The sequence below is a fragment of the Herpailurus yagouaroundi genome, unplaced genomic scaffold (assembly GCF_014898765.1).
Source record: "Herpailurus yagouaroundi ecotype Mexico unplaced genomic scaffold, PumYag 308, whole genome shotgun sequence".
Lineage (NCBI taxonomy): Eukaryota > Metazoa > Chordata > Mammalia > Carnivora > Felidae > Herpailurus > Herpailurus yagouaroundi.
In genome coordinates this window covers 675,196-688,287 of record NW_024412525.1, presented here as the reverse complement: position 1 = coordinate 688,287, position 13,092 = coordinate 675,196, and positions in this window count along the sequence as shown.

Sequence of the window (13,092 nt, the reverse complement as noted above, 5' to 3'; positions counted from 1 at the left end):
TAAGTATTGAGCATTTTTACAGTTTACTGGCCTTTTGTATGTCCCATTTTATTAAGGGATTTACAATTTTTTCCCTTTTTTAAATAAGATTTTTAAAATGTTGATTGTTAATATTCTTTTTTTTTTTTTTAGAATTATTTATATATTTTGGATGTGTACCTCCTGTCCGATACATGTATTGCAAATACTGTTTTCCCACAGTCTGTGGTTTGCCTATTAGTTATAAACTGAACACTAAAAAATTTTTTTTAATGTTTATTCACTTTTTGAGAGACAGAGACAGAGTGTGAGCAGGTCAGGGGGCAGAGAGAGAGGGAGACACAGAATCTGAAGCAGGCTCCAGGCTCTGAGCTGTCAGCACAGAGCCTGATGTGGGGCTTGAACTCATGAACTGTGAGATCATGACCTGAGCTGAAGTCGGATGCTTAACTGACTGAGCCACCCAGGCGCTCCCAAAAACTGAACATTTTAAGATATATTTGAATAAATTTAGTTATGCCACTTAGTATCAATATGCATATTTTTCATTGTAAAAATATTAATTCATTTAATTATAAGGTATTATATCAGAACCGAGAGAAGGTTTTACATCATATGTGGTATATATACTATTCTACCTTTCTACAATCAGGAATACTTTAAATTTCAAAATGTTCAGTCCTAAGAATTTGGAATTAGGAATGTCTTAGCATGTTCTAGGATGGAGATAATGTTACTGGAACATTGATTGGCACACTTGTGGCAAAAGATTGGCACCTTATATAAATGTACTTACATCTAAGTATCATTACTGTAAAAGTTTTAATGGATAGAATATAAAATCAAAAGGTTTGAGAAGTCATAAACCATATTTGCTTCTATTTATTAGTATTATATTTTTAATTTATTTAAATCCAAGTTAGTTAACATATAGTGTAATAATGATTTACATCATTTAGTGATTCATCGCATATATATATAACAGCCAGTCCTCATCCCAAGTGCCCTTCTTATTTTAACATTTTTCAATGTACATCAAGACAAAAGAATTATAGCAAATTAATTTTTAATTAATTGTAGAAATAAATCAGATTTATTAATTATGGTGATACATAGTCTGATAAATAAAATTGAGTTTTCATTGTGAATTATTCAGAGTTGTTTTTAGGAGCTTTCATCTCTGACTTGATAATTCTTTTTACATTTCCTTGCTTTGGTACATTTTGCCTTAGAAGCCTATTTCTAGAAAGAATAGTGTAAACCAAGTTTTCAGTTATAATAACTGCAAAAATTCATTTGACTGACTTTGATTTTAGATAATTAGCATTTCATTTCTGATGAGATGGCAAGCTATGAAAAACCAAGAGCTGTAGTTAGTAACATAGCAAAATGTGTTTCTGAATTATCTATTCTTAATTAGATAAACAGCTAAAAATTCTTAATTCGGTAAACAGCTAAAATATGGCATTAGGTAAAGTTGAGAACCCCTTCATTTTCATTTTTTTGCTTATTTTATTTCACTTATTTACTATTTTATTTTATTTTATTTTATTTTATTTTATTTTATTTTATTAATATCATGATAAGTGTACTCTTTAATCCCCATCCCCTATTTCCCTCATCCCCCCACCTAACTCCCCTATGGTAATTATCAGTTTGTTCTTTATAGTTGAGAGTCTATTCCCTGGCTTGTCTCTTTTTTTCATTCACTTTGTTAATTTGTTTTGTTTCTTAAATTTCACATATGAGTGAAATCATATGGTATTTGCCTTTCTCTGATTGACTTATTTCACTTAGCATAAAACTCTCTAACTCCATCCGTGTCATTGCAAATGGCAAGATTTCATTCTTTTTTATGGCTGAATAATATTCCACTGTATATAGATATACCACCTCTTCTTTCTCCATTCATCTATTGATGACACTTGGGCTACTTCCATAATTTGGCTATTGTAAATAGTGCTGCTATAAACATAGGGCTGTATGTATCCCTTTGAATTAGTACTTTTGCATTCTGTAGGTAACTACCCAGTAGTGTGATTATGAATCTTAGTGTAGTTTTATTTTTAGCTTTTTGAGGAAATTCCATGCTGTTTTCCATAGTGGCTGTACCACTTTGCATTCCCACTGATAGTGCAAGAGGGTTTCTTGGACTTCCAGCCTCCAGAACTGTGAGAAAATAAATTTCTGTTGTTTAAGCCACCTGGTTTATGATATTTTGTCATAGCAGCCCTAGAAAACTAATATGATTATCAAGCCAGAAAGAAGAAATTAGGCTTGGAAAGGGAATATGAAGATAAGAAAAGTAAGTGAGAGAAATAATGAAAGATAATTACTTTATCTTGGAAATTGTTTGGTTATATGTCTTTTCAACTCTTGCATTACATTGGTCTTTCAAAAGATAATGGGGCTAGTAGAAATGTTCACTGGAGACAAGGTTCATCTGTTTCCTTATGACAGATCTCTCTTACTTTCATAGTTTAATGAGGCAAGTCAGAAGTGAGGATGAGTGAAAGAGTAAGTGTAGCAGGTTTCTTAACATTTTGGGGGCTTGTTTTTATCACCTTAAAGCAGGGCCATAGATGGAGATCAAGCACATATTCTATGCTTGCTATCCCCATGTGTGAGACAAAATATTTTCAATGAATGGTAGAGAAACCACATTGAATTGCTAATATTATTTTAATATGCTCATTATATCAAATGCTAAATAGTCACAGCATACACTTTAAGACTGCACTGTCAAATATGGTAGTCACTAGCCACATGTGACTAGATAAATTTAAATTTAATTAAAATTTCATCTCCTCAGTCATACTAGCCATATTTCAGTGGCTCCCACCTTGAACAGCAAGGATATAGAACATTTTATCATCACAGAAAACTCTGTTAGATGGTACTGCTTTAGAAAATAAATTTTGGCCAAACTTATAGCAAACCATATCCATTTGAATTATTTAAATTCCTATATTATGTGTACCGTTCTTACAGTTTTTTTCTGTCTGTTTTAGAGAACACACGATTTTCTTTTGCTTGGGTTAAAACGAAAAACACTAGTGTTAATGTGTACAAAAAATGATTGGTCAGCAACATCTGAGTGAAAGCAAATCGAGTTGGGAGGGGGTCTTTTTTGTCTTTCCAGAAAGATAAATTTTCACCTAGTGTTAAAAATTGCTTCAGTTGGCTGCATCCAGACTATTGGCATGCAGACACCCCCTCTCCACATGGGGGCACCAAAGGAACCAGTGGAATAAGTGTTTCAGGTGGTCTCAATTTGTTTTCCAGTATGTTTGGGGAAACAGATGATATGGCATTGTACCACAACTGCCTCCCTGTCCTGCCCAGTATCCTGCCCCCCGACCACGGCAAAGACCAAAGAATCAAAGGAAAGCACAAATTCCTCACCACATGTTTAATTGTGCAATCCTGTACCTGGGAAGTGTTTTCTCTGACCAGGACTGGTGATCGGCTTATGCCCTAAAGCATGAGAAAAGGGTCATTAATTATACAGTGAACTGGGTTTTATAAGGATCACTTCAGTGTGGAAACTGAATGCAAACTGCCTTTAACCAATGTGTTTCTGGGTCCTTCCCATTAAAGTGGAACATGGGAGGTTTTATACTATTTCTTATTTTAAAAGGGAAGAAATATTGACCCCTAATTAAGAATATTGCCAGCAGGCTATATAGAGAAAACAGGGCTAGAATGGAAAGAAGTTGAAATGGAAAGTATATAACTGTCTTGCTAGGGGCACACTGTTCTCTTTCTTCTTTTAACAACAAAATATATAAAAGGTGTTAGGGCTTACAGAGCCTTTTTATTGTTTTGTTTTAAAGCTCTGAAAATGGCCTATGGAGATTTAACCCCCTTCACCCCTAAGAACACTGAGAACCTTCCCATCTGAATCACAGGGAAGGGGAGGAGGCAGGAAGAGAAAGATTACTTTCTATCACTTAGCATGAACTACCCCAAAGCTGAGTGGCTGCCCTCTTCCCCTCCCTCCTCCCCCCCCATGGGTATTTCCTCTTTGCAGCTCCCAGTGGAAATCAGACACCTATGACTGGAATGATAGTGGAGAGCTCTCATCCTACAAGGAGCAGGTCAAAGTGTGCTTGGTATGAACACAGCCTTCAAATCTGTAGAGAGGCTGGGCCAAGGGGCAGGTGGATGAATGTCGTCTTTGGTAAAATTCTACGTATTCCAGGAGCTCCCACAGCCCTAATGCTGTCTCCTCTCACCATGGAAATAATGTGACTTAAAGGGAAATATTTTGGCCTAAAAGCTAACCAGGAACTGGGTTCTCATGCTACCTGTTATAATTAGCTGCATATTATTTCCTCAATTTTCTCTATTTCTTCATTTGTAAGACAGGGATAATTAAATCTATCCCACCATATTACTCTGAAGAAAAATAAAGCGCATGAAACTCCCTAGTACACAGAAGGTTTCAAATCAGTGGCTCTTATGATTGTGACTATTCTGTGGGTGCCTTTCCTGAATGGTATTATAGATTCTCAGGATCACCCACACCCAAATAAAACTTGCCTGTCTCATCTCATTTACTTAAGGACCTTATGTTCAGCTTTCTCAAATGACAACTGTGCTGGGGAAAAATAATTTTTTTTAAAAAAATCAAATGTTTAGATTTTACCACTAAGGGCTTTCCTCTGCTGCACACACTAAGGAAAAGTCTGCTGTTTCCAAGCCAATTCTTTCATCCTGGGCTTTTATGATATGATATTATAATTAAGGAGGGGACCAAATGGGGACTCCACATGGTGGTAAGTAGAGGGAAAGGGGAATTTATAGAAAGACAGTGGGAGAATTTTTCAGGCAAAGGTTAGGAGCATAAGAAGGGGATGTAAAAGGAAAGGGGAATTTTAAGAAAGGTTGCAGTGAACAATGTTCTAAAAATGTAAGGAAAAAAACTTACTATTTTGAATTTCCTGTTCTAATTTTCTGGAGTGTGTTTTTGATTATACCACCACATTAATGTTAAACACCACAGTCATTCCTTAGTGAGGTTTACAAACTCAGCACATTCTGGGGCACTAATCCATGCAAACATGTTCATGGAGAATGTGCTTCTTGAGTGGAGACCTCTCACCTCACCTGTGGTCACACATGTTCCGATGGATGGGAGGCTTTGTTGCCTAATGCACCACATGTCTAATGTGACTTCATAGGGAACTAGTTCAGACCAGGAGGAAATAACTAAGGAGAAGTTGTATGCACCCTGGGTACCTATGGTATACCTCAAATCAAACTGTGGGAACAGCTTTTAATTCTTGTGTGTAGCATGGAGGAAACAGGAAGGCTTGAGGCTAGCCCCTTTTAGATGTGGGGAATTTTACTGGGAGTCATTAACAGTCATTCTTTTTTTTTTTTTTTAATTTTTTTTTCAACGTTTATTTATTTTTGGGACAGAGAGAGACAGAGAGAGACAGAGCATGAACGGGGGAAGGGCAGAGAGAGAGGGAGACACAGAATCGGAAACAGGCTCCAGGCTCTGAGCCATCAGCCCAGAGCCTGACGGGGGGCTCGAACTCACGCACCGCGAGATCGTGACCTGGCTGAAGTCGGACGCTTAACCGACTGCGCCACCCAGGCGCCCCCATTAACAGTCATTCTTGTTGCTAGTGCTGGCTACCTTCAGTCTGCACCCAAGAATATCACCTGGTTTAAGAATATCCTTTCCCATTTGCCAAGCACCATTCATTGGCTGTTTGTGGAGAGGGGGTGCTCAGAGAATGTGACGTTCAGTTTTTCCCTCAGTTTACAAAATCATGCTGTCACTCCTTTCAGTCATTTAGAGTTGCAGGAAAACTATGAAACATTTTTAAAATCCCAAGTGGGGACATATTAAGACCTTTAGTGAGCCTTAAACACTGAAAATTTGTGGTGCCTCTTCCACATGTATTAAAAATAAAAACAGTTCTAAATGATAAGAGAAGACTAGGTAATACAGAGGAGTTTTTTTTTAGGATTAAGTTCTTTGATACATCTAATTGAAATATCAAGTATATTCCTTCTGATATATTCCTTGTGGGGTCTCTGATTTGTTGGCACCCGATTATGGGTTTAGGCTATCCACTAGGTAACTTTTTGCATGGTAGCTGACATGGATTATCCATAGGTGGACTGGGAAAGCAGATGAAGGATAAAGCCAGCTTTACTGAAATAAGGTGCTGCAGCTAAGGTAGATGTGTGAGATGGAGCCCTGGATTCCACAGTGTGACAACTAGTTGGAAGTCATCATAATTTCTAAACTAGATCCGATAATCTAGCCTATTTGCTGTTTTGTCTGTCTGGTAGCACAAAGGGATTTTTCTTCACGACAAAGCTCCAAGTTAGTTTCCCCTAATAAGTTTTTTTGAAAGTATCCACCATGATATTACATAAAAATATTTTAAAGACATTTGATATTTTTCAGTTTTCTGCAAGTTCTATTGCCAGAGTCCAGAAAATTGATAAAATAATCCTTATTAAAGTAATAATGTTATTACTGTGATAATAGTAATAGCACAAATAACTAACATTTGTGTTGTACTTTGCAATTTACAAAGAATGTGATTTCTCAAATATCTTTTCATTTGAACCTCATATCAGTATGTGATGTGACAACAGAGTTATTAGAAATCCTATAAAAGAGTTAATGAGCAAGCCTCCTTCACATTTTAACAGGGACTTTCTGGAGATAGATTTCTTGACACCAAAGATCAAAGCATTGTTATTAGCTTATAATCATGATATTCCCTCCCCCCCCCCCCCCCCCGGGGCAAGGAAGATGTCCCACTGGTACTATAAAGAACACATTATAAAATGTACCGATACTCATTTTCACAGAGTCCTTATTCTTTAAGGCCTAGGATAACTGTTACCTCCTCTATGAAGCCTGCCTCACTGCCCAAGGAGCATTCTTTATTCCTTCCCTAGCCGCCAGAGGTACTCAATGAAAGCTCATGTTTTTATGCATCCTCTATAGATCATGAGTTCTTTCAGGATAATTTTATCCTCTTTTCTATGAGTACATAGTAAGTGCTCAGCAAATATTTATTGACTGATCCATGAGTAAATGGATGAATGAATTAATAAGTGAATGTTTGAGACCAATGATGTGGGTTGAAGGTAGTTCACCAAGTCAAGATTTCTAAGTTTGGCAAGGATTTAGAAGCTGGAGGATTAGGAGAAACCCGTAGAATTTTGACTCAGAATCCCCCTTGTCATTATCAAATACAGTTTACATCAATATCCTGACAGTTGCATCTTTTGAAATATTTCAAAATACAAGTCTTAAGAGATTTCAGACATGCAGAAAATGATTAGAATATTAGATATGTCTAACAGTCCATAGGAGGATACCTTACAGTTCTGCTTTTCCCATAGACTAAGAAATTCACGAGTTACAGAATATATTCTGGGTACTCTTTTAAAGGCTTGCAAAAATTCTCAAAGGCAGCAGCTTGTAGGCCAGGCTCCTGGCAACATTCTACTGATTTCTCAAGTATTCAATTTTGGAAAAAAAAGAGCTCAAATGTGAAATGCATCTTCTGATCCTGGCTGCTGAAACACAGAAGTTATCATTAGCACTGATAAGCTGCTTGTCAGCACTCTGACTCCACAGTATAGAAAAGCTTCAGGCTTTCCTCCCTGATTAGCACAAGAGCTAGTGAAAGGCCTCAATAGCGACATTTTAGACAGATCTTCTGTAGTTTAAAACACATAATCAACAGAGTTCTTTATGGAAATCCAGTTGAAGTTCATACTTCACACCTTGGTACATTAATAACATTAATTTCACTCAGCCTTTATAATCAGAGTCCCACCTACAGACATTTATTTGAAGATGTCTGAGGGCCCACACAAGTAGGAAGGTAATAATACTTCTTCTAAAGAAAACTGCTCCATGGAGAAGGTGGAGATTAGGAAGAGTAATAATTATACCTGAAATGTTAATAACTGGATATCTTTTTCTGAACTCTTACAAGTATTTACATGTAAAAAGATAAAATTGCTAAAAAAAATTAGGAGAAGAATAAGAGCAGTTTCAGTGAAAAATGGGCAATTTTCTTTTTTGTTGTTGGTGTTACAGCCTAGTTTCCTTAGTGATTCTTCTGTGTAAGCCTGGAAAACTGAAGGAGACCATTATTATGCAAAGCAGTCTGGCACAAATGGCATTACATATCTCATACGATAGGGAATTTCTTGAAAAAAAAAAGAAGAATGAAAAAGAAAAATGAAGCATTCAGTGTTTGGGGTTTTCATGAAAATTCATTGCTGTGCTTGCCAATATTATCCTGCAGCTGGATGTATGCTACTGCTGTACTGTGAGGGGAGAAATTAGAAATTCAAATAGTTTCATATTAAGCTCTTAAATTCAAGTTAGGGAATAATAGAATATAACTTTTAATAAATTTTAACATTTCTCTGTTCACAAAGGTCACATAATAAATATCATTCACAGAGACTGGAGAGTATAAGCAGAAAGTGTCGAGTGTCTTTTAAAATTATTGGGAAATAATATGAGTGAAAATTAGAAAAGTAAGCATCGTACATTTTTAATTCAACATGAAGAAAACAAATGATGTTGTCCCATTAACAGAGCAATGAACTCCGTTACCAAAAACTTCAAATCTATAATAATTGCAGTGTCTATCTGTAGCTTCCCTCTTGGCCCAAGTGAGAGTTGGGTTTACTTAATGTAAAAAGAAAGTGAATCACATATATTTCAAATTTAGACTCAAGACTTTACCTGTCTTAAAAGAGAAATGCCTGGCGGGCTCTTGGGTTATGACAACTCTTCCTTTGACTTAGTCAAGGCTAAGCTGTTCCTGCCTCAGTCCTTTGTTTCCATGTTATTTGTCCATACAACTAATCAATCTGGAAAGAGTGAAGGAAATGTAAGAGGGAACTGAGCTGCTTTACATGTATTCAAGTCTCCACTTCCATATACATTATATTCCAAACTACTTAAAGTGCTTCATAATGCTGTTCTCATAACATATATAATAATCTTTTTAGATTTCTTAACTTTTTATTAAGTTTTTAATTTTAATTCCAGTATAGTTACCATGCTGCATTATATCAGTTTCAGGTATACAACAGTTTCTGGTGATTCAGTAATTCTATATATTGCTCAGTGCTCATCATGATAAGTGTTGTGTAGTAATCTTGAAGAGAAAAAACAAAATAGTCATCACAAGGCTAGAAAAAGTCAAATTATATTGATTTTTTAAAGAAACTTTTTATTGTTGAGAATGTCAAACATATTTGAGAATAGAACAATATAATAAAATTTCTAAACTTATTATACAACTTCAATAATTACCAACTCTTATACTATATTCTGTTGCCCATAATATATCTACTTTCTTTCAGCCTATAAAATTTTGAATCCAGGGGTGCCTGGGTGGTTCAGTTGGTTAAGGGTCTGACTTCGGCTCAGGTCATGATCTCGCAGTTTGTGGGTCGGAGCCCCGCATCGGGCTCTGTGCTGACAGCTCGGAGCCTGGAGCCTGCTTCGGATTCTGTGTCTCCCTCTCTTTCTGCCCCTCCACCACTTGTGCTCTGTCTCTATCAAAAAATAAATAAATGTAAAAAAAAAATTTTAATTTTGAATCCAATTTCAAACATCCAATTTCATCTCTTTGTATTTCAGTATCTCTAAAAGAATTTACTTATTAATGTAATGAAAATATCAATGCCCTAACTGAAAATTGAACAATATTTTAAAATATGATCCTATATCCAGTAAACATACAAACTTCCCATTGTCTCATAAATTCAATAAGTCAATTTATTTTACATTTTGTTTGAATCAAAATCCAAATAAGCGCAATATGTGGCAATGGGTTTTTTTTGTTTCTTTTAATCTTTGGTTTCTTTCTCTGTCTCTACTTCTTTTATTTCTTGCTTTTGTTGTTGTCATTGTTAAAGAAAAGCTGGCTGTTTTTTTTTGTACTTGAACAGGTTGCTCTGTCTTCTAAATATCCTGAAAATTGGTAGTGGATCTAGAGTTTTGATCATATTTGGTTAGGTTTTTTTTCCCAAGGCAATTTCATAGGTGGGGGTGTGTTCCATCACAAGGCAAATTATGTCTGGTTCTCTCTCCCTTTATGATGTTAACAGGCACTGATGCTCAGTGCTTGGATTGAATACTTGATTAAGGGAGAAAATGGTGACATTCTACTTCTGTCCTTCCTTCTACATTTCTTAGCTAGAATACTATTATAAAGTGAAACTTCATCTGATCTGCTGTTAGGTAACTCAATGGTACAGTAGTATTGGAAAAGCAGGATAAATGTTTGATTATTTCTCTTCACCCATTTCTAAAATATTGAGTTCAATTTCTTCCATGTTCTGATGATGATCAAGTCTTTTTTTTTTTGGTATTATAATAAAGTCATGTAAATAAATATGTTTGATATATTTCAGCAATTGCACCTATAATTTTCAATGATATTCAAATTAAATCATTTTGGCCAGCAGGAGCCTCTTCAATTTGACTCCTGAGATCTTTCAAACTATTTGAATAGTTTTTGATAGTCATGGCTATCTTGTATTATAAGATATTTCAGCCTTCTTGTATGTTTCCTTCCCCAAACCTGGACAACCCTTCTGCTAAGAATCCTTGGGTTCTTTTTCAGTAGGAAATAGTACTTAGAGACCACAGCTTGGGTTTTATGTACCAGCTGCATACATTGCACCTAGGTTAGTCACTATTTCCTTTCAGTAGACAAAACTAGATATAAGTTCTTGCTTTTTAATTTTTTTAACATTTATCTATTATTGAGAGACAGAGAGACACAGAGCATGAGCAGGAGAGGGGCAGAGAGAGAGGGAGACATAGAATCTGAAGCAGACTCCAGGCTCCGAGCTGTGACCACAGAGCCTGAATCAGGGCTCGAACTCAACAAACTGAGATCATGACCTGAGCCGAAGTTGGTTGCCCAACCAACTGAGCCACACAGGCACCCCTATAAGTTCTTGCTTTTTAAAGATAGAATATTGGGGCAACTGGGTGGCTCAGTCGGTTAAGCATCTGGCTTTGGCTCGCTCAGGTCATGATCTCACGGTTTGTGAGTTTGACCCTGCATTGGGCTGGGCACTGAGAGGCAGAGCCTGGAGCCTGCTTTGGATTCTGTCTCCCTCTCTCTCTGCTCCTCCCTGCTTGTGCTTTCTCTCTCTCTCTTTCTCTCTCAAAAATAAACATTTAAAAAATAAAGATAAAATATTTCATGCCTTATGTTGATATTTTCTTATTAAATTCAGATTTTTACATTTATATTTTCTTTCTCCCATGCTATCAATCTCAGTTTTAGTGACATAATAGTTTTTATGTCAATGTCTCTCAGGTCATCTTTGTTCTCTGAAGCTCATTTTGTAGAAGATTCCTTAGGAAAGGTTTGAGGGTAGTCACTGTGAACTTGCATGTTGTTAATTTATTGGTAACTGGATATAAAATCTGTCTCACTTTTTTCTTTGGATATCTTAAAAAAGTTACTCCATCATTTTCTGTCTTTGCTGCATCCAATAGCACTGCTACTAAAAAGCCTAATTGCAGTCTGAATTTCTTTCTTGCCTAGAATTTTTATTTTTAAGGTTGACTGATTTTATTATTTTTTGGTACATTAACCCAATGGGTAATGTATTAACCCAATGGCTTAAAAAACACAAATTTATCTTCTTACAGGTCTCTATGTCAGATATTTAAAATGGGTCGGTCTCACTAGGCTAAAATCACAGTATTAGCAAAGATGCATTTCTTTCTGGAAGCTCTGAGGGAGAATCCATTTCCTTGTCCTTTGTTGGCTCATGTGGAGCCCTTCCTTCATCTCTAAAGCCAGCATCAGGGGCGCCTGGGTGGCTCAGTCGGTTAAGCGTCCGACTTCAGCCAGGTCACGATCTCGCGGTCCGTGAGTTCGAGCCCCGTGTCAGGCTCTGGGCTGATGGCTCAGAGCGTGGAGCCTGTTTCCGATTCTGTGTCTCCCTCTCTCTCTGCCCCTCCCCTGTTCATGCTCTGTCTCTCTCTGTCGCAAAAATAAATAAACGTTGAAAAAAAAAAATTAAAGCCAGCATCACTGTATCTTCCTCTGATAGTTCTTCAGTAGTCACATCTCCCTCTGACCTCAGTCAGGAAATGTTCTCCTCTTTTAAGGATTCATGTGGTTAGATTGGGCCCACTCAGATGACACAGGATTATCTCATCTCAAGGCCCTTAACATTAACTACACATGTAAAGTCCCTCTGTCATGCAAGGGAGTGCATTCAGAGTTCTGAAGATTAGGGTGCAGCCATCTTGTAGGGTGGTCATAACTCTGCCTAGCACTCTTGATATTGTTTGTTCTGGGCCAATTTCCCAGGAACACAGTAGATCATTTCAATATGAAGTTTCAAACTTTATCCTTCTGTTTGAAGCATTTTCTTGAATTACAGGTTTTTGTTGGTGTGATTCTATTCCATTGCATTACTTTACTTTTCCAGGGACCTCTGTTATGTATGCTGGAGTTTCTTTACCAGCTTCTAATTTATCAGTTTCTCTCTAATCCTTTATACTTTTTTTCTTTATTTCTCTTTTCTTTATTTTTCTTTTCACCTTCTATTTCTCTGAAGTTACTATGTACTGGGTTTATTTGCTCTTGTGTTTCTTTTGGTTTAGTCTTTATTTTTTAAATGCATTTTTCTTTTATTTTTAATTCCCTTCTAGGTTTATTTGTTTTACAGGTTTTTTTAAACAGTTTTAGATTAATAGAAAAATTGAATAGATATGCTCCCCACCCCACAACACAGTTTCTCCTTTTATTAGCATCATGCATTAGTGTGGTATATCTATTGAATTAATTAGCCAATATTGATACATTATGGTTAATGACCACCATTTACATTAAGGTTTATTCTTTGTGCTATATTGTTCTTGGGTTTTAATACATGCATAATATCATATATGCTTCATCATAATATCCTACAAAGTAGCCTCACTGTCGTAAAAATCCCCTATGAACTGGTGTTTCACTTATTCATCCCTCTTCCCCTCCCCTAAGTCTCTAGAAACACCATTCATCTTTTTACTTTCTCTATAATTTTGTTTTTACCGGAATGTCACATAGTTGGAAT